This window comes from Loxodonta africana, chromosome 11 (genome assembly GCF_030014295.1).
Source record: "Loxodonta africana isolate mLoxAfr1 chromosome 11, mLoxAfr1.hap2, whole genome shotgun sequence".
NCBI classification, from domain to species: Eukaryota; Metazoa; Chordata; class Mammalia; order Proboscidea; family Elephantidae; genus Loxodonta; species Loxodonta africana.
In genome coordinates this window covers 98109489-98131956 of record NC_087352.1, presented here as the reverse complement: position 1 = coordinate 98131956, position 22468 = coordinate 98109489, and positions in this window count along the sequence as shown.

The window sequence follows — 22468 nt, the reverse complement described above, 5'->3', positions numbered from 1 at the left end:
TCTGTATTTCTGTTATTCCTCCCTGTTCTGGAACTCCAATCACACGCAAGTTATTCTTCTCGATAGAGTCCCACATGATTCCTAGGGTTTCTTCATTTTTTTAAATTCTTTTATCTGATTTTTTTCAGCTATATTGGTGTCAATTCCCTTATCCTCCAGGTCCCCCACCCTGCATTCCAATTGCTCGAGTCTGCTCCTCTGACTTCCTATTGAGTTGTCTAATTCTGTAATTTTACTGTTAATCTTTTGGATTTCTGAATGCTGTCTCTCTATGGATTCTTGTAGCTTATTATTTTTTCCACTATGTTCTTGAATAATCTTTTTGATTTCTTCAACTGCTTTATCAGTGTGTTCCTTGGTTTTTTCTGTAGATTGCCTTATTTCATTTCAGAGGTCATCCTTGATGTCTTGAAGCATTCCGTAAAGTAGTTTTTTATATTCTGCATCTGGCAATTCCAGGACTGTATCTTCATTTGGGAAAGATTTTGATTCTTTAGTTTGGGGAGTTGTAGAAGCAATCATGGTCTGCTTCTTTATGTGGTTTGATATCGACTACTGTCTCTGAGCCATCTATAAGATATTGTAATGATTTATTTTATATTTGCTCACTGAGTCTTATCTTGTTTTGTTTTCTTTCAATATACGTAGATGGGCTACTAGATTGTGCTGTCTTGATTGTTGTAGCCCTTGAATCACTTATGTCCTATTATGATCTCGTTTGGGCTGTTACCAGATATATAAGCCTAAGAGTCCATTCACTATTCTTGAGTAGAAGCTGATTTTGGGTCACCAAGTGTGTGGTGCAGATTGTCACCTATCTACCTAGAAGAGTAGCAGTGATAGTTGTGTGCACCAGATTCTAGTAGCAGCAGGGGGTCACACTCCAGGGGGGGTAGGATGCTTACAGGTTTCCCCCAAGTGCCAGTGAGGTAGGTGTGTCTCTATTCCTAAAGCACTTTGGTGGGTGGGCTCTGCAGCTGTATCTTAGGCACCCAATGCATGTACATCTTCAGATTGGTAGGTGTCACCATCCTCAGACCCCTAAGGCAGGAGGCTAGGTGGTCTGGGGGGAGCTTCAGCCCTCAGTTCCCCGTTGTGTGTCAGTGAGGGCTCTGTTTAATACGCAGAGACATCAGACCTGGGAAACTTGTCTTTCCAGTAATCCACTAAAACAATTACAGTCAGATCCCTATCGGAATTGCCTTTGCATTGTAGTAGCCACCTTGTTCCCTGTAGGGATGAAAGCCCAAGACTGTGGATCTCATATGCTTGGCTGGAGCTGGTTCTGTATTTTTAGTCCATTTTCGGGAAGTCAGGGAAGGATTTCTGGGCCCTGGGTTTTTTGTAGCTGCTTCTCTCAGGCCAGGAGAATGGGTTAGGAAAAGGCCAAAAAAAAAAAAAAAAAAAACCACAGAGCACTTCACTCTCTGGCTCAGGAAATTCCAATGTTAATGAAGCCGCCTGGGAAGGGGAGGGGAGGGATCAGATGGATAGGAGAGAGTAGCACCCCGGAATATAGACAAAGTTAATTATCCTGCTTGGTGATGACTGTTTTATCTGAGATTCCCGAGGGGTGTGTAGCCTGTGTGCATTGGCTGGGTCAAGATTGCCCCCGAGTGTCAGGCCTGCGTCCTGTGCTTGTTCTGTCTCAGAAGCCGTGGTCAGTTCCTCAGCTCCCAGTCCAAAGCCCAGCACCAAGGTTCCCCAGCTGGGATGCCACAGTCCAGGCTCCAAAACCAGTCACTGCCTCCCGGTGACTTCTCCTCCTGTCAGCCGCGTTGCTGCGCTGCCTGCGTGCACTGGCTGGGCTTCACCTGAGGTCACTTCTGGGGGCTAGGGCTGTGTCCAGTGTTTGCGCCATCTCAGGATGCTGTGTTCAGCTCTCCTGCTCCCAGTCCAAAGCCCGGCGCCAAGGTTTTCTGACTGGGACGCTGGCTCCAGGCTCTGAAAACAGTCATTGGTTCACCGTGGTTGTTTGTTCTCAGTCTCTGTCACTGAGGTCAACTGTTTAGATCTGTGTTCGATGGTCAGGGTTCGTAGATTGTCGTGTATGTGATTGATTTATTTGTTTTTCCAAGTCTTTGTTGCAAGAGGGATCCAAGGTAGCTTCTACCTAGTCAGCCATCTCGGCCCCGCCTCCCAAGCTTATTCTTAATGGCTCCCTTTTTTTTTAGGTGACTTTTTGTTTATCCCCAACTGCTCTTAAAATTCTCTCTTTATCTTTGGTTTTGGCACGTTTGATTATAATATGTCTGGGTGACTTTCTTTTGAGATCTATCTTATGTGGAGTATGATGAGCATCTTGGATAGATATCCTCTCATCTTTCACGATATCAGGGAACTTTTCTGCCACCAAATCTTCAACAATTCTCTCTGTATTTTCTGTTATCTCTCCCTGTTCTGGTACTCCGATCACTCGTAGGTTATTTCTCTTGATAGAGTCTCACATGTTTCTTAGGGTTTCTTCATTTTTTAAAATTGTTTTATCTGATTTTTCTTTGAATATATTGGTTCCAAGTGTTTTATCTTCATTCTCACTTATTCTGCCTTCCAGTTCCTCTGGCTTTCTAATTCTGTAATTTTATTGTTAATCTTCTGAATTTCTGGTTGCTGTCTCTCTATGGATTCTTGCAGCCTATTACATTTTTCATTATGTTCTTGAATAACCTTTTAAGTTTCTTCAACTGCTTTTTCTGTGTTTTCCTTGGTTTTTTCTGCATTTTGCCTGATCTCTTCCTTGATGTCTTAAAAGAGTTCTGTATATTAATCTTTTGTATTCTACATCTGGTAATTCCAGGAAGACAGCTTCACCCAGAACATTCTTTGATTCTTTGTTTTGAGAGCTTGTTGAAGTGATCATGGTGTGCTTCTTTATGTGATTTTGTATTGACTGTTGTCTCCGAGCCATCTATAAGTCATTGTATTAGTTTATTTGTTTCCTTACTGTATTCTACCTGGCTTCTTGCTTTGTTTTGTTTTGATATGCCCAAATAGTCTGATTGAGTGACCTAGCTTGACTATTTTTGTCTTCGAAACTCTAACATCCTGTCACCAGATTGCTAGAGCTGTTACCAGGTATAAGAGCCTAGGAGCCCATTCAGTTTTCTTGTATGGATTCAGCTCAGGTGTCCAGGTAGTTGGTCATCAAGTGTGTGGTAGAGGCTCTGTCCTACAGTCTTAGAGGGGCAGGGGTATTTGGTGTAGGTTCCGGTATCTGGTTGCAGCAGCGAGTCATGCACTGAACAAGGCAGAGGGCTGACAACCATCCCCCAAGTATCTGTGAGGAAAGCATGTACCTGTTCCCTAAAGCACACAGGTGGGCGGGTTCTGCAGCCAGACCACGGGCACCCACAGCTTTTGGCTGTAAGGACTGGGAGGTACCACTTATCCTTGGACCCTTGTTGATGGTGGCTTGGTGACATGGGTGGAGCCTCCAGTCCTTAGGCCCCTGCTGTGGGTAGGTGAAGACCCTGTTTAATAGGCAAAGTGGTATCAAACATCAGAAACCCACCTCTCCACCACACAACTAAAACAGTTGCAGTCTGCCAACAAGGGCCTATTCTACTGAAATGGGCCCACACAGGTCCATGCAGGGGTGGAAAGTATTCAAAGCCTGCGGACTGTTTGTGCCTGGCTAGGAGCTGCTTCTGTCCTGAGCTCCCAGCTTAGTGGAGCTGGCAGATTATTTTTTCCCCCAACTGTTAATTTATTCCTTCTCTGAGGCCAGGAAAATGGCTCAAGGCATGCAGGGCCTATCTCAGGCCCAGGGAAATGGACAGCCACTGAAGCCAGTTTGGGGGCTGGAGGCACGGTAAAACAAATGCAATTACTTAGATTTTGCTGTGAATGTCATTCTTCTCTGGTTCTGGAGGCACGAATAGTCTGTGCAGCTTGCTGTCTCTCCCTGAGGAAACAGCATCTGGAACGCTACTGCCAGCGTCACCGTGGTCGCTCCAAGGATTGTGCCTGAGGGTTCCTGCTGAGTCGGGTCCGGCAACTCCTGGCTGCTTCTGAACCGTCTCTCCCTCCCCCTGCCACTCAGTCTGTTTTCAAACTTTTCCTTTGCTGTTCAGGGCTCCTAGCTTGTCATATATGTAATTGTTTCACTTGTTTTTTTGGGTCTTTGTTGTAAAAGGGATCACGGGAAGGCTCTGACTACTCGGCCGTCTTGGCCCTGCTCTCAACATCATTCTGATAGGAGAATGGCTGAAAACATTCTCCTTGAGAACAGGAAAAAGGCAAGGATGCCCTTTATCACCACTCCTATTTAACATTTTGCTGGAAGTCCTAGCTAGAATAATAAGGCAAGAAAAAGAAATAAAAGGCATCCAAATTGGTAAGGAAGAAATAAAACTGTCCCTACTTGTGGATGATATGATACTATACTTAAAATAAAAGACTCCACAAGATAACTACTGGAGCAGCAGGATATAAGATAAACATTTAGAAATCAGCTGGATTCCTATACACTAAAAAAGAGAACTATGAAAAGGGAATCAGGAAAACAATACCACTTATAATAGCCCCTAAAAAAAAAAAATACTTAGGAATAAATCTAACCAGGAATGGAAAAGACCTATACAAAGAAAAGTACAAAAAGCTACTGCAAGTAACCAAGGGACACTTTCATAAAAGGAAAAACTTACCATATTCATATATATATCACCTCAACATTGTGAAAATGTCAATTCTAAACGAAGCAATCTACAAATACAATGCAATCCCAATCCAAAAACTAGCATCTTTCTTTAATGGATGGAAAAACTAACCATTAATTTTATATGGAAAGGCATGAGGCCCTGGATAAGTAAAGCACTGTTGAAGAAGAAGAAGGAGGAGAACTTGCACTACCTGACCTCAGAACCTACTGTACAGCTAGGTTGGTCAAACAGACACATTGACCAATGGAACAGAATTGAGAACCCAGGTGTACATCCATCCACCTATGGTCACCTGATCTTCCACAAAGGCCCCAAATCCATTAAATGAATAAAAGATAGTCTTTTTAACAAACAGTGCTGGCAAAACTGGATGTCCATCTGCAAAAATATGAAAGAGGACACATACCTCATACCATACAAAAAAAACTATTTTGAAATGGATCAAAGACCTAAATATAAAACCAAAAAAGTATAAAGATCATAGAAAAAAATAGGGTCAATGCTAGAGGCCCTCATATGTGGCATAAACTGGATATGAACCATAACGAACAATACACAAACACCAGAAGATAAGCTAGATAACTGGGATCTTCTAAAAATTAAATATTTATGTTCTTCAAAAGACTTCTCTAAAAGAGTAAAAAGAGAACCTACAGACTGGAAAAAAATTTTTGTCTATGAAAAATCTGACAAAGGTCGAATCCTTAAAATCCATAGGAAAATTCAACATTTCTGCAACAAAAAGACAAATAATCCATTTAAAAAATGAGCAAAGGATATGAACAGACACTTCATCAAAGAAGACATTCAGGTGGCTAACAGGCACATGAGGAAATACTCTTGATCACTACTAGCCATTAGAGAAATGCAAATCAAAATTACAATGAGATACCATCTCATTCTGATATTACTGGCAGGAATTAAAAAAAAAAAACAGAAAATAACAAATGTTGGAGTGGCTGCGGGGAGACTGGAACTCTTATGCACAGCTGGCAAGAATGCAAAATGGTACAACCATCGTGGAAAATGATATGGCACTTCCTTTAAAACCTAGAAATAGAGATACTATAGAGTCCAGCAATCCCACTCCTGGGAATATATCCTAGAGAAATACGAGCAGTCATACGAGCAGAAATATGCATGCCCATATTCAATGCAGCATTAGTGATAATAGCAAAGAGTTGAAGCAACCTTAGCGCCCATCAACAAAAGAATGAATAAATAAACTATGGTACATACACATAATAGAATACTATGCCCTGATAAAGAACAATGATGAATCTTTGAAACATCTCACAACATGGATGAATCTGGAGGGCATTATACTGAGTGAAATAAGTCAATCACAAAAGGACAAATACTGTATAAGACCACTATTATAAAAACTCATGAAATATTTACACACAAAAAGCAATCTTTGATGGTTATAAGGGAGAGGAGGGGTGAGAAGGGAAAAATACTAAATAGACAATACGTAAGTGCCAACTTTGGTGAAGAGTAAGACAGTACACAATACTGGGGAAGTCAGCACAGCTTGACCAAGGCATGGTCATGGAAGCTTCATAGACACAACCACACTCCCTGAAGGACCAAATTACTGGACTGAGGTTGGTGACCATGGTCTTGGGGAACATTTAGCTTGATTGGCATAACATAGTTTATAAAGAAAATGTTCTACATTCTACTTTGGTGAGTAGCATCTGTAGTATTAAAACCTTGTGAGTGGCCATCTAAGATATTCCACTGGTCCCAACCAGTCTGGAACAAGGGGGAATGAAGAAAACCAAAGACACAAGGGAAAGATTAGCCTAAAGGACTAATGGATCACAACTACCACAGCCTCCACCAGACTGAGTCCAGCATAACCACATTGTGCCCAGCTATCACCACTGACTGCTCTGACAGGGATCACAATAGAGGATCCCCTAATAGAGTTGGAAAAAATGTAGAACAAAATTCTAACTCACAAAAAGAGACCAGACTTACTGGTCTGACAGAGACTGGAGGAACCCCCAAGATTTGGCCCCTGGCTACACTTTTAACTCAGTACTGAAGTCACTCCTGATGTTCACCCTTCAGCTGAAGATTAGACAGACCCATAAAACAAAACGAGACAAAATGGGCACACCAACCCATGGACAGGGATGAGGAATCAGGAGGGGATGGGAAAGCTGGTAACGGAACCCAAGGTCAAGTAGGTAAGAGTTTCAACACGTTGTGGGGTTGGCAACCAATGTCACAAAACTATATATGCGTAAATTGTTTAATGAGAAACTAATTTGCTCTGTAAACCTTCATCTAAAGCAAAAAAAAAGAAAGAAAGAAATCAAATGACATTTTGCATTGAACAAATCTGCAACAGACCTCTTTAAAAAAAAAAAGAAAACTACAGAAACTAATAGAAAGATTCGGCAGAATGGCATGATACAAGATCCACATACAAAAATTAGTTGAATTCCTATACACCAACAAAGAGAGCCTTAAAAAGCAAATCGGATAAACAATACCATTTGTAAAAGCCCCTGAAAAGATAAAATACTTAGGAATAAATCTCACCAGGGGTGTAAAAGTCCTATACAAAGAAAACTACAAAACGCTATTGCAAAAATCCAAAAGAGAGCTACATAGATGGAAAAACATACCATGCTCACAGATAGGAAGACTCAACAATGTGAAAATGTGATTTCTACCCAAAGTGATCTACAGATATAATGTAATCCCTATCCAAATACCAAAGCATTCTTTAACAAGATGGAAAAACCAATTGCCAGCTTTATATGGAAAAGAAAGAGGCCCTGAATAAAAGCATTATTGAAGAAAAAGAACAAAGTAGGAGGCCTCACACTACCTGATGTCAGAATCTACTCTATAGCCAAGGTAGTCAAAACAGCCTGGTACTGGTACAGTGAGGGATACATAGACCAATTAAACAGAATTGAGAACCCAGATGTAAATCCATCCGCCTATGGTCAGCTGATCTTTGACAAAGTCCTGAAGTCCATTAGATGGGGGAAAAGACAGTCTTTTTTAAACAAATGGTGTTGGCAAAACTGGATGCCTATCTTAAAAAATGAAACAGGACCCATACTTCACTAACTTGAAATGGATGAAAGACCTATGAAAAGTAAGACGATGAAGATCCTGGAAGAAAAATTAAGGAAAACACCAGGGGCCCTAATAAGTGGCATAAGAGAATACAAACCATAACCAACAATTCACAAAAGCCAGCAGATAAACTAGGTAACTGGGAGCTCCCCAAAATTAAACACTTATGCCCATCAAAAACTTCACCAAAAGTTTAGAATGACAACCTACAGACCAGGAAAAAAATTTTGGCTATGACATATCTGACAGGAGCCTAATCTCTAAAATCTATAGAATGCTTCAACATCTCAATAACAAAAAGAGAAATAATCCCATTAAAAAATGGGCAAAGGACAGGAATAGACACTTCAGAAAAGAAGGCATTCAGGCATCTAACAGACACATGAGGAAATGCTAGTGATCCTTAGCTGTTAGAGAGATGTAAATCAAAACTAAAATGAGATACCATCTCACCCCAACATTACTGGCACTAATAAAAAACAATAATAAATTTTGGAGAGGTTTCAGGGAGATTGGAACTCTTATGCACTGCTGGTGGGAATATAAAATGGTACAACCACTATGGAAAACAATACAGTGCCTCCTTAAAAAGCTAGAAAACAAATACCATATGATGCAGCAATTCCATTCCTAGGAATTTATCCTAGAGAAATAAGAGCTGTCACACAAATAGACATATCCACACCCATATTCATTGCAGCATTATTCACAATAGCAAAAATATGGAAACAGTATCAGTGCCCATCAGCAGATGAATGGATAAACAAATTTGGTACGTACACACAATGAAATACTATGCAACTGTAAAGAACAATGATGAATCCGTGAAACCTCTCACAACTGGATGAATCTGGTGAACGCTGAGTGAAATAAGTCAACCACAAAAGGACAAATGTTGTGTGAGACCACGATTATAAAAATCCAAGAAAAGGGTTACACCCAGAAAAAAAATCTTTGATGGTTATGAGGAAGGGGAGGGTCAGGGAGGAGAAATCAAGAACTAGATAGTACACAAGTGTTAACTTGTGAAGGGAAAGACAATACACGATATAGGAGAAGTCAGCACAACTTGACCAAGGCAAAGTCATAGAACCTTCATAAACACATTCATAAACCTTGAGAGACCAAGTTACGGGAGCTGAGGGCTGGGGACCATGTTTTTGGGAGACATTTAGGTCAACTGGCATAATATAATTCATAAAGGAAATGTTCAACCTCCTACTTTTGTGAGTAGCATCTGGGGTCTTAAGTGCTTGTGATTGGTCATCTAAGAGCAAAGGAGATTGAAGAAAACCAAAGACACAAGCAAAATATTAGTCCAAAGGACTAATGGTCCACATGAACCACAGCCTTCACCAGCATGAGCAGAGAACTAGATGGTGCTTGGCTACCACCACCAGCTGCTCCGAGAGGGATAACAATAGGGTCCTGAACAGAGAGGGAGAAAAACGTAGAACAAAATTCAAATTCACACACACACACATACACACACACAAAGACCAGACTTACTGGTCTAACAGAGGCTGGATGTACCCCCAAGACTACCGCCCCTAGACACGCTGATAACTTAGAACTGCAGCCACTCCTGAAGTCCACCTTTCTGACAAAGATTAGACATCTCTATAAAACAATGACACACGTGAGGAACGATGTTCTTAGTTTAATCAAGTGTAGGAGAGCAAATGGGCAACACCTGCCCCAAAGCAAAGACGAGAAGGCAGGAAGGGACAGGAAAACTGGACAGGGGGACACAGAGACCCTGGGGTGGAAAGACAAAGGGAGAGAGTGCTGACACATTGCAGGGATTGTAACCAACGTCTCAAAACAATTTGTGTTTAAATTTTTGAATGAGAAACCAATTAACACTATAACTTTCACCTAAAACACGATAAAATTAATGGAAAAAAAAAAAAAAAAGAATCCCGATGTTCTTCAGCTCACTTCCCTAACTTATGCACTTTGATTTTTCTTGGTGTTTACCAAAAACTTCTAGAAAAAATCAGGATTTTATGCTGAGTAAATTCACACATATTCCTGTCAGGATAATGACCAAATCCTTAATGTGGCCTACAAGACCCTTTGTGAGCTGTCTCAGGCTTATATCCTGTTACTCCCTCACTTAACCTTCTTTTCTAGCCACCCTGGCCTCTGTCAATTCCTAACATATCACTCTTTCCCCAGGTAGATGCTCTTGAGCAAGTAGTACTGTATGCTTAGAACAGCCATTTGATGAGTAACTTAAATATCAATTTGTTAGGGCAAGTAGTGGCTTATGTTAGAGCCCTACTCCCTCTTCTCACTCCTCCAGTGAATCATAGACCATGTACCCCATCACAGTTACAATTTTACACCTGTATTTGTGATTATATATTTGATGTCTGTTTGATGAACACATGGACTAGAAGTGTTTTTGCTTTTCCTTGTACCTTCAACAACTAGTACTGTGTTCAGTAAGTGTCTTCTTGAACCAAGTAACATTTTACCCCATGGTTGTCAAATTGATTCTGACTCTTTCAGTATTAAAGTAAAATCTCTTTTCTTAATCCTGTCCCTTAGGATTATACAAAATAAATCTACTTCCAGCATGATATGGTCAGATTCCGTGTGGTGTAAGATTTGACTTGCAGCTACTGTTATTGGGGGCTTTCTGTGGACTGGCACTGTGCTCATCTGTAAAAAACATCATCTGTAAAGCTGGATAATAATAACTGCTTTACTGAGTTTTGACTCACAGTGACTCTATAGGGCAGACTAGAATTGCCCCATAGTGTTTCTGGTGGATTTGAATTGCTGACCTTTTGGTTAGCAGCCCTATCTCTTAACCACTGTACCACCAGGAAGTTGCTTTGAGTCCGAATCGTCTTGTCGGCCATGGTTTTTTGATTTTTTTTTTTTTTTTGCAAAAGTGCTTGTTGAGGACATAGTGTGTATTCCTTGCACTATATTAAGATTTGGGGTAAAAAATGAATGCCACATACACCATATTGAAGAGTTTACAGTTGGTTGGAGAAACGCAAGAAAATATCTTAGGCAGGCTTTTTGTTAGGAACACGGATTCCCTGAGAAATTGACTTTTGACTTTTCCTATTCTCACAGTCATACTTAGTGCTCAGGAATATGTTGGGATTCAGATTATTTTCAGTTACTTCTACAAAGTGAGCAGACAGGCATTTAGCCAAAGCTCCCAGAATAGTTGTGATCCTGTAAAAATAAACCCTTTGCTGTGGAGTTGATTCTGACTCATAGCGACCCTATAGGACAGAGTAAAACTGCCCCACAGGGTTTTCAAGGAGCGGCTGGTGGATTCAAACTGCTGACCATTTAGTTAGCAGCTGAGCTCTTAACCACTGTGCCACGAGGCCTCTTGTTGTGATTTAGGAATGTATAAAGATCCACTTAGGATTGGGTGCATAGATGAAATTCTTGGAAGGCTCTCAAGTTGTGTTATTGACTGCTGGGGGTTTTTGTAGGGGCTCAAGTTCATGGAAGCTTGCCTGCTTCTGTCTCCCCAGCCTGGAACAGCACCACGTCTCCTATTCTGTGTAGCCTTCTGTGTGCAGATGATTTTTTCCCCCTTCATTTAAGGAGACAAGCTCATATCTTTAGCCTGTGCCTGATGGTGTTTCTCACCAACCCCGTCATCCTTGCACCAATGACATAAGTAAATGCACATGTACATTGGTCTTTGAAATATAAGAGCTAAGTGTTATGATGGGGTATGCTCAGGGTGTTACGGAAATCCAGCAGAATGCACTTGGTAGGGTGGAAGGTGAATGTGGAGATTGAAAGTGGTGGTGGGGATGAAGGTGGAAAGATGTCTCTGTGGGAAATGGTGAAGATGTGAAATAGTTCTTGAGGGAGCTGACCCAGAAGGCCAGCTGACATGGGGAACACTGGGCCTTCCACCTGAAGGCCTTTCAACTATCAATCCTGATATTTAGCCAACATGCATTTAGCATTAACTTGTGCCAAGCACTGTGCTCAGTGCTTTATATACATATCTCTCTTCAAACTCACAGAAATTCTCTGAGGTAGGTAATATTACTGCTCCTGCTTTTTGGATGAAGATACCAAGGCTTAAAGAGGTTAAACAACTGGCTGAAGTATACCCAACTGAGAAGCGGTGGAGCCAGGTTTCTTAACTCAATGTCTGTCTGATTCTTAGTATAAACCCTCAATTTTTTTCATAGTTTCTCCTCCGATGAGACTTCCCCATCCTTGACTTTCTTAATTACTTTTCTGCAAGCTCTAGTTTTTAAAATATCCTTTCAACAATATGCTTTCCAGAATTTAATGACTTACTTTATGTGTAACCTTCCCAGTCAGAGTATAATAGAATTATCGTCTCCTTCAATTTTGATACTATATTTTGTAAATGAAATCTCAGATTGCTTTCGTGTTTTTGGCATGCCATGTACATCAATTTAATTACTTAGTCAAGGTAAAATAGTTGCTAATCTGGTATAATTTCAGTGCATTAAAAAATGATTCAGAATAAATTGTGATATTAAAAATAATTAACAAATGTAAAAAATTAAAAAGAAAATTTCAGCAAGCCAACATCCAAACAGATGACAGCAAAAAGCAGGCAACAGGAACTAAATACCAAAGTGTATTACTTTTTCACAGAATAAGTGGAACTGGGCAATATTTCTGGCACAAGAATAGACTGAGTAGCAAAACAAAATTGAGAGTATATATGTATGGTCACCTGACTTATGACAAAGGTGTTCACGCAGTGCATGGGGTAAAGACAATCTTCTCAATAAACTGTGTTAAGTCAGTTGGATAAAAATATGGAAAAATTATTATTGACCTCTATCTCATATCTTGGAGTCCTGGTAGCACAGTAGTTAAGTGTTTGGCTGTTAACTAAAAGGTCAGCAGTTAGAATCCACCAGCCGCTCCTTGGAAACTTTATGGGGCAGTACTACTCTGTCCTATAGGGTCACTATGAGTAAGAATTCACTTGATGGTGGTGGGTTTCTTTTTTGGTTTATCTCATGTCTTATACAAGAATCAACTCTATATGTATTACAGATCTAAATGAGCAAAGTAAATCAAAGAAAAAAGTTTAGAAGAATATCTTCATGATCTGGAAGCAGAGTTTTCTCAAATAGTAAACACAAAGCACTAACCATAAAAGAAAAAAAAATCATAAGTTGGACTATAAGAACTTAGGTTCATCAAAAGGCAGCACTGAGAGTGTGAAAAGGCAACCCACAGACTGGGAGAAGATGTTGACAATGCATGTTCTGATAAAGAACTCATATTTGAGATATATTCATATGTATCTCAAAGGAGTTCTTATATTCATTATTAATACAGATATTGTTTCTGGCTGGGCTCTGTAGAGAAGCAAAATCAGTGAAGCATATAAATACATACAGAGAGAGATTTATATCAAGGAAATGGCTATGAAGTTGTAGAGGCTGGAACGTCCTAAGTCCGTGAGTCAGGATAGAGGCTTCTCCTGATTCACGTAGCTGCAGGGGCTGGCGAACTCAAGATTGGCAGGTTAGAGAGCAGGGCTCTTGCTCACAGGCTGGGAAGATCTACGAATCCCAAGATTGGCAGGCTAGACCGCAGTTAAGCTACTAGCTCAAGTCTGAAGAACCGGATGTCAGATGAACAGGAGCCAGCTGTGGGATCCAGAGTGAACAAAAGCCCGTGAGCCTTGCCAGAGTGTGCAGGCCACATGCCCAAGGAAGCTCCCTTTCCACTGATTGGCTACTCACAGCAGATCACATCATATTAAATCTCATCATGGAAGTGATCACATCATATGACTGCCAAACCACTGAGAATCATGGCCCAGTCACACACAAACACACACACGTATATATAGAGAGAGATTTACAAAATATGAAGAAACAATCGGACAAACCAGTAGAAAACTAGGTAAAAAATATTTTAATAGACACTTCACAAAAAAGGATATTCAAATTGACAACTATATAAAAGTGTGCTCAATTTAGTTATCAGGAAAATAAAAATTAAAACTCAAATGTGATATCCTACGTACTTACCAGAATGACTACAATGAAAAGAAAGGAATGTGGAGCAACTGAAACTCTCAAGTGCTGCAAAACCCGCTGCCATCGAGTCAATACCTACTCATAGTGACCCTATAGGACAGAGTAGAACTGCCGCATAGGGCTTCTAAGGAGTGGCTGGTGGATTTGAACTGCCAGCCTTTTGGTTAGCAGCCATAGCTTGCCATAGCTCTTAACCACTGGACCACCAGGGCTCTTATGTGCTGCAAGTGGGAGTATAAACTGGTAAAAATCTTTTTTGAAAGCTGGCATTCTCTACTAAAGTTGACTCTGTATTTCTCATGTATTCCTATGACTTTGTATTTCCAAATTTAGCTATATACCAACAAAAACGTGTCCATATGTTCACCAAAAGATATGTCTTGGAATGTGCATAGCAACACTATTCATTATGGGCCCAAACTGGAAACTACTCGTGTTCATCAACAGTGAACTTGATAAATTGTGTTGCTTTCTCATGCTGGAATACTATACACCGATGAGAATGAATGGTTTGCAACAACTAACCACAATATGGATGACTGGTATTTACATAAATTACAAAATAGGCAAAACACAGCCAGGCATTAAAATTCAGAATAGGGACCAGCCTTGTTGGGGTTAGTTCCTAGAAGAGAGCACAAATGGGCCTTCTGAGGTGCTGCTAATTCACTGAGCTTTACAGTTATGGCTTGGGGACTTACCCGTAAGTTTCAAAATAAACTTTAAAAGGAGTTAGTTCTACCAATAAGAAAAGACCTTTTTTTTTTTTTTTTTTTCCTTCTTATTGAGCTCAGGACTACTAAAAGCAGCTTGGAGTCTATGAGTGAGACGTGGAAAATTACCATCTAGGAAAGGCTCTGTACTGTTACACGTGTCAAATTGGCGCTTGATTTGAAAAGCAATAGTCAAGCTGGCAGGGGGGCATCTTTGAACTGATGTTTCGCAGATGGTAACACTTGTCCTAGTAATTGCAGAACTCTTGAGGTAAACGGACTTGGGATCTAATTCCTGATTTTACTCTTGTTATAGTTGTTATTTTCCTTTTAAAATGGACCTGATAGCCTTAAATATTCAATATTTCCACTTTTACTCTGTAAAGTACTCTTAAAAACATGACAGATTAGCCACAGAATTGGTAGTCCTGGGAAAGCTGCTGGCTTCTCTTTGAAAATCCAGTGAAAACGAGACATTGGAGAATGAGTAAACTTGAACAAGACAGATACACTTTAAACTCTACAGTTACTGCACTTTCACATTTTTAGGTCCATGTTAAAAGGAAACAGCAGATATTGAAGACAGCTTTTAAAAACAAATGCACTGATTTTTTACCACACATTGCCTTGGTCACTGACCTACACAACGGACACATAAAATCTTGTCTTAATAGCCATTGCCAGCAGCCTTCACAAGGTACTAGACAAACACTGTTAATTGTAAACTATAGAGTCTTAGGCTCTTTGTACTTACAGTACCTTAGTTCTGGGAAAGAGGGGCCCCTGCCTTAGGCCTGTTCTGGCTTACATTTGGCCACATCCCTCCCTATGGGATCAGGAATCCCTGGGGCTAAGGAACCTGTAAGGAGTCCTGGTGGGGTAGTGGTTAAGCGCTTGGCTGCTAACTGAAAGGTTAGCAATTTGGATGCACCAGCTGCCTAGCGGGAGAAAGATGTAGCAGTCTGCTTCAATAAAGGTTTTTTTTTTTTTTTTTTTTCAGGCCTGGAAACCCTGTGGGGCAGTTTTACCCTGTCCTTCAGGACCGCTCTGAGTCTGAATCAACTTAATGGCAATGGGTTAAGGAACGTGTGGTTCCTTCTTTCAGAGCCATGTTCCAGGTAGGAGGCCCCTGGAATTCCCAGCACAAACAGCCCTATGCCCACTTCCAGATCCTGCTCTACTCTTTACCTGGTCTGTCCTGTGGGCAGAATGCCACTGGTGTCTGTATTCCTAGGCCCAAAGTTTCCCTGAGGATGAAGGTATTGTGGATTGAGCTTGGCTGGGAAGTTCATAGCCTTGTGTTATCGCCCCTTGAAGATAGATCCAGGGGTGAGAAGAGAAGGGACAAACCTGGTGACAAGTTATTTGGGGGCCAGAGGCGGCTTTTACTAACTCACCGTATGTGGTAGAGGAACTCTGAAGAGTTAAAGAATTCTGTTTTCTAATTTGACCTTCAAAGATGTTATGAAGTCATGTTTATCAAGGTAGAAGGGCAGAACATATATTTTTTTAAGTTTGTTAGCTTGATTGATGAAATCAATTACATATTGAGGCATATAATATGTGGGCCTACATTGTACTCTTGTCTGGGCCCTCCAAATGTTAAGGGCATAAACCGCTCATGAACTAAAGGAGAAACACTTTCAAAATCACACTCAACTGTAAATTTTTCATAACAAACATACCCTATTTTAATAACTGAGGAAAGTTTTAGTGATTCTAAATGTGCATCGTTAGTTCATCTGGTCAATTGAGGTTGCAATCTGTGACCATAGAACTTGGCAGTTAACTGGACTACTATGTACATAATTAGCCCTGTTGGCCTAATTGGAGAATGAATGTCATTTCAACCAGCCTGGTCAAACGGAACTAACTACCAGAAACAGATCTTCAGTGGGATAAGACTACATACAGCCTCATACCAATTTTTTTTTTTTTCAAGTTAGAGCTGGAAGGGACTGTCACTCTTTGACTTAATTTCATTCATGTAATCATCATTCAGTAAATATATTGAATGCCTACTCCATGCCAGGCACGGAACCCAACGATGAACAGGGTGTCTGCCACCAAAAGGCTCACGGTCTAATGGAGTAAGCTGTCTAGTGAACAGTGTACTGATTACTATGAAAAGGATAGACACATTGTGCAGGGAGCAGGTTGAATAATTACTGTGTGCTGTGTATGTTTCAGAATGTTATGTTCTATGCATCATTCACAAGACAGAGGACACAATATAAAACTCTGTGCCAACAACTTAGAGCAACAGTTTTATTTAAAAATCTATAATATGTTTCTTTGTTTGGAAACTTCTTCTTCCACACCAATCAGTTCTTTAATTTGAATCCATTTTGCCCAAAGTACATAATCTAGGGTAAATGTATCCCTTTCTCCATGAATTTCACCTTTGTGGTTAAGGTCCTTGAAAGGCCAAAATGAACAGATTGCTTCAAAGGAATATTTTTAGTTTATCGATGATTAAATTAATGTTTTTTCTTGAATAAAAATGAAGCATGACCTATCTAATTACCCAATTGCTTATATGCCTTGCCAAGGTATGCAAATGAGTAATGGGTAAATTCAGAAGGTGCATGAAAAATACATTCCACACATTTAGAGTTATCAGAATATTATACCCAGGACAGTTGACACAGTTTCCCCCTAATTGTTTCTATCTTTCCTGCAGAGAGGAATGAAAAGGCACAGTCTGCTTTTCATGAGTGCTTGTTACTCTCACTAAGTCGTGATAGTTTTCCATCCTTTGACTATAGAACTGATGACTTCAGATGAGTGTATGCTGTATTTGAAAAGAATTAAATCAGAGGATGGAGGATAACTTCCTTTATCTGCCTCTGACTGGGGAATACTAAGGATTTATCTCTGCTATTTTATTCCAGAGGAGGCTTTGACACAGGTAGGAGAGAGGGTAGCCAGGCAGCAGTCATGCATGCTATTTGGTGGGTGGTGGGAAAGGTAATAAAATCTGCATATTACCACCTTCACACCCTCTCCATCTCTCTAGCCCTTATGTGCCTTTTGCCTTTTATCACAATACATTTCTCTGCCTTTCTGTAAAATAGCCAATTTTTGAGTAGCAATTTGGTTTAAAAAAAAAACAACTACACTCACATACATTCTTACTGGTTCTTCATAAAACCCTGTTGTTGTTGCTAGGTGCCGTCAAGTCAGTTCTGACTCATAGCGACCCTACGTACAACAGAACGAAATGTTGCTGGGTCCTGCGTCATCCTCACAATCATCGTTATGTTTGAGCCCATTGGTGCAGCTACTGTGTCAATCCATCTCATTGAGGGTCTTCTTTTTTGCTGACCCTCTACTTTACCAAGCGTGATGTCCTTCTCCAGGGACTGATCCCTCCTGATAACATGTTTAAAGTATGTGAGATGTAGTCTCACCATCTTTGCTTCTAGGAACATTCCGGTTGTACTTCTTCCAAGAGAGATTTGTTTGTTCTTTTGGCAGTCCATGGTACATTCAATATTCTTTGCCAACACCAAAATTCAAAGGCGTCAATATTTCAGTCTTCCTTATTCATCGTCCAGCTTTCGCATGCATATGAAGCAATTGAAAACACCATGGCTTGGGTCTGGCACACTGTCTTAGTCATCTAGTGCTGCTATAACAGAAATACCACAAGTGGATGGCTTTAACAAAGAGAAATTTATTCTCTCACAGTCTAGTAGGCCACAAGTTCAAATTCAGGATGCCAGCTCCAGGGGGAGGCTTTTTCTGTCTGTCGGCTCTGGAGAAAGGTCCTCATCATAAGTCTTCCCTTGGTCTGGGAACATCTCAGCAAGGGAACCTCATGTCCAAAAGATACGTGCTGCTCCTGGCACTGCTTTCTTGGTGGTATGAGGTCACCCGTCTCTGCTCACTTCCCTTCCCTTTTTATCTCTTGAGAGATAAAAGGTGGTGCAGGCCACACCCCAGGAGAACTCCCTTTACATTGGATGAGGGATGTGACCTGGTAAGGGTGTTACAGTTCCACCCTAATCCTCTTTAACATAAAATTACAATCACAAAATGGAAGACAACCACATAATACTGGGAATCATGGCCTAAACAAGTTGACACATATTTTTGGGGGACATAATTCAATCCATGACACACACCTTAGTCTACGAGGTGACATCTTTGCTTTTTAACACTTTAAAGAGGCCTTTTGCAGCAGATTTGCCCAATGCAATGCGTCTTTTGATTTCTTGACTGCTGCTTCTACGGATGTGATTGTGGATCCAAGTAAAATGAAATCCTTCACAACTTCAGTCTTTTCTTCATTTATCATGATGTTTCTTACTGGTCCAGTTGTGAGGATTTTTTTTATGTTGACGTGTAATCTGTACTGAAGGCTGTGGTCTTTGATATTCATTAGTAAATGCTTCAAGCCCTCTTCGCTTTTAGCAAGCCAGATTGTGTCATCTGCATCTCAGTTGGTTAATGAGCCTTCCTCCAATCCTCACGCCCCCTTCATAGAGTCCAGCTTCTTGGGTTATTTGCTCAGCATACAGATTGAGTAGGTATGGTGAAAGGATACAACCCTGATACACATCTTTCCTGACCTTAAACCATGCAGTATCCCCTTATTCTGTTTGAATGACTGCCTCCTGAGGCGTAAAGGTTCCTCATGAGCACAATTAAGTGTTCCGGAATTCTCATTCTTCACAACATTATCCATAATTTGTTATGACCCACTCAGTTGAATGCCTTTGCATAGTCAATAAAACACAAGTAAACATCTTTCCGGTATTCTCTGCTTTCAGCCAGGACCCATGTGACATTAGCAATGATATCCCTGGTTCCACGTCCTCTTCTGAACCTGGCTTGAATTTCTGGCAGTTCCCTGTCAATATACTGCTGAAGCCACATTTGAATGGCCTTCAGCAAAACTTTTCTTGTGTGTGTTAGTAACGATATTGTTCGATAATTTGGTTGGATCACCTTTCTTTGGTATAGGCATAAATATGGAACTCTTCCAGTTGGTTGGCCAGGTAGCTATCTTCCAGATTTCTTGGCGTAGACGAGTAAGCACTTGCGGAGCTGCATTCATATGTTGGAACATCTCAATTGATATTCTGTCAATTCATGGAACCTTGGTTTTTGCCCATGCCTTCAGCGCAGCTTGGGCTTCTTCCTTTAGTACCATCAGTCTCTGATCATATGCATCCTGAAATGGTTGAATGTTGACCAGTTCTTTTTGGTATAGTGACTCTGTATTCTTTCCATCTTCTTTTGATGCTTCCTGTGTTGTTTAATATTTTCCCTGTTGAATCCTTCAGTATTGCAACTTGGGGCTTGAATTTTTTTCTTCAGTTCTTTCAGCTTGAGAAATGCTGAGCATGTTCTTCTCTTTTGGTTTTCTATCTCTAGCTCTTTGTACATGTCATTATAATACTTTACTTTGTCTTCTCAAGCCACCCTTAGAAATCTTCTGTTCAGCTCTTTTATGTCATCATTTCTTCCTTTTGCTTTAGCTACTTGGCATTCAAGAGCAAGTTTCAGAGTCTCTTCTGACATCCACTTTGTTTTTTCTTTCTTTCCTTTTTTAATAATTTTTATTGTGCTTTAAGTGAAAGTTTACAAATCAAGTCAGCCTCTCACACAAAAACCCGTATAAACCTTGCTACACACCCCCAATTACTCTCCCCCTAATGAGACAGCCCACTCTCTCCCTCCACTCTCTCTTTTCAGGTACATTTCATCAGCTTCTAACCCCCTCCACCCTCTCATCTCCCCTCCAGGCAGGAGATGCCAACAGATTCTCAAGTGTCGACCTAATCCAAGAAGCTCAGTCCTCACCAGCATCCCTCTCCAACCCATTGTCCAGTCTAATCCATGTCTGAAGAGTTGGCTTCGGGAATGGTTCCTGTCCTGGGCCAACAGAAGGTCTGGGAACCATGACCACCGGGATCCTTCTAGTCTTAGTCAGACCATTAAGTCTGGTCTTATGAGAGTTTGGGGTCTGCAACCCACTACTCTCCTGCTCCCTCAGAGGTTCTCTGTTGTGTTCCCTGTCAGGGCAGTCATCAGTTGTAGCCGGGCACCATCTAGTTCTTCTGATCTCAGGATGCTGTAGACTCTGGTTCATCTGGCCCTTTCTGTCTCTTGGGCTTTTAATTGCCTTGTGACCTTGGTGTTCTTCATTCTCCTTTGATCCAGGTGGGTGGAGACCAATCGATGCATCTGAGATGGCTGCTTGCTAGCGTTTGAGACCCCAGACACCACTCTTCAAAGTGGGATGCAGAATGTTTTCTGAATAGATTTTGTTATGCCAATTGACTTAGATGTCCCCTGAAACCATGGTCCCCAGACCCCTGCCCCTGCTATGCTGGCCTTCGAAGCATTCAGTTTATTCAGGAAACTTCTTTGCTTTTGGTTTAGTCCAATTGTGCTGACCTCCCCTGTATTTTGTGCTGTCTTTTCCTTCACTTAAAGTAGTTCTTATCTACTATCTAATTAGTAAATATCCCTCTCCCACCCTCCCTCCCTCCCCCCTCTCATAACCACAAAAGAATGTTTTCTTCTCAGTTTAAACTATTTCTCAAGTTCTTATACTAGTGGTCTTATACAATATTTGTCCTTTTGCAACTGACTAATTTCACTCAGCGTAATGTCTTCCAGGTTCCTCCATGTTATGAAATGTTTCACAGATTCCTCACTGTTCTTTATCGATGCGTAGTATTCCATCGTGTGACTATACCATAGTTTATTTATCTATTCATCCATTGATGGGCACCTTGGTTGCTTTCATGTTTTTGCTATTGTAAACAGTGCTGCAATAAACACGGGTGTGCATATATCTGTTTGTGTAAAGGTTCTTATTTCTCTAGGATATATTCCAAGGAGTGGGATTGCTGGATCGTATGGTAGTTCTATTTCTAGCTCTTTAAGGAAGTGCCAAATTGATTTCCAAAGTAGTTGTACCATTTTACATTCCCACCAGCAGTGCATAAGTGTTCCAATCTCTCCACAGCCTCTCCAACATTTATTATTTTGTGTTTTTTGGATTAATGCCAACCTTGTTGGAGTGAGATGAAATCTCATTGTAGTTTTGATCTACATTTCTCTAATGACTAATGATCGTGAACATTTCCTCATATATCTGTTAGCTGCCTGAATGTCTTCTTTAGTGAAGTGTCTATTCATATCTTTTGCCCATTTTTTAAATTGGGTTATTTGTCTTTTTGCAGTTGAGTTTTTGCAGTATCATGTAGATTTTAGAGATCAGGAGCTGATCAGAAATGTCATAGCTAAAAACTTTTTCCCAGCCTGTAGGTAGTCTTTTTACTCTTTTGGTGAAGTCTTTGGATGAGCATAGGTGTTTGATTTTTAGGAGCTCCCAGTTATCTAGCTTTTCTTCTGCATTCTTTGTAATGTTTTGTATACTGTTTATGCCATGTATTAGGGCTCCTAACGTTGTCCCTAGTTTTTCTTCCATGATCTTTATCATTTTAGATTTAGGTCATTGATCCATTTTGAGTTAGTTTTTCTGCATGGAGTGAGGTATGGATCTTGTTTCATTTTTTTGCAGATGGATATCCAGTTATGCCAGCACCATTTGTTTAAAAGACTGTCTTTTCCCCATTTAATATCAACTGCTCACATGTGGATAGATTTATGTCTGGATTCTCAATTCGGTTCCATTGGTCCATGTATCTGTTATTGTACCAGTACCAGGCTGTTTTGACTGCTGTGGCGATATAATAGGTTCTAAAATCAGGTAAAGTAAGGCCTCCCACTTTGTTCTTCTTTTTCAGTAATGCCTTATTTATCCGGGGCCTCTTTCCCTTCCATATGAAGTTGGTGATTTGTTTCTCCATCTCATTAAAGAAAGTCGTTGGGATTTGGATCGGAATTGCATTAAATGTATAGATGGCTTTTGGTAGAATTGACATTTTTATAATGTTAAGTCTTCCTATCCACAGGCAAGGTATGT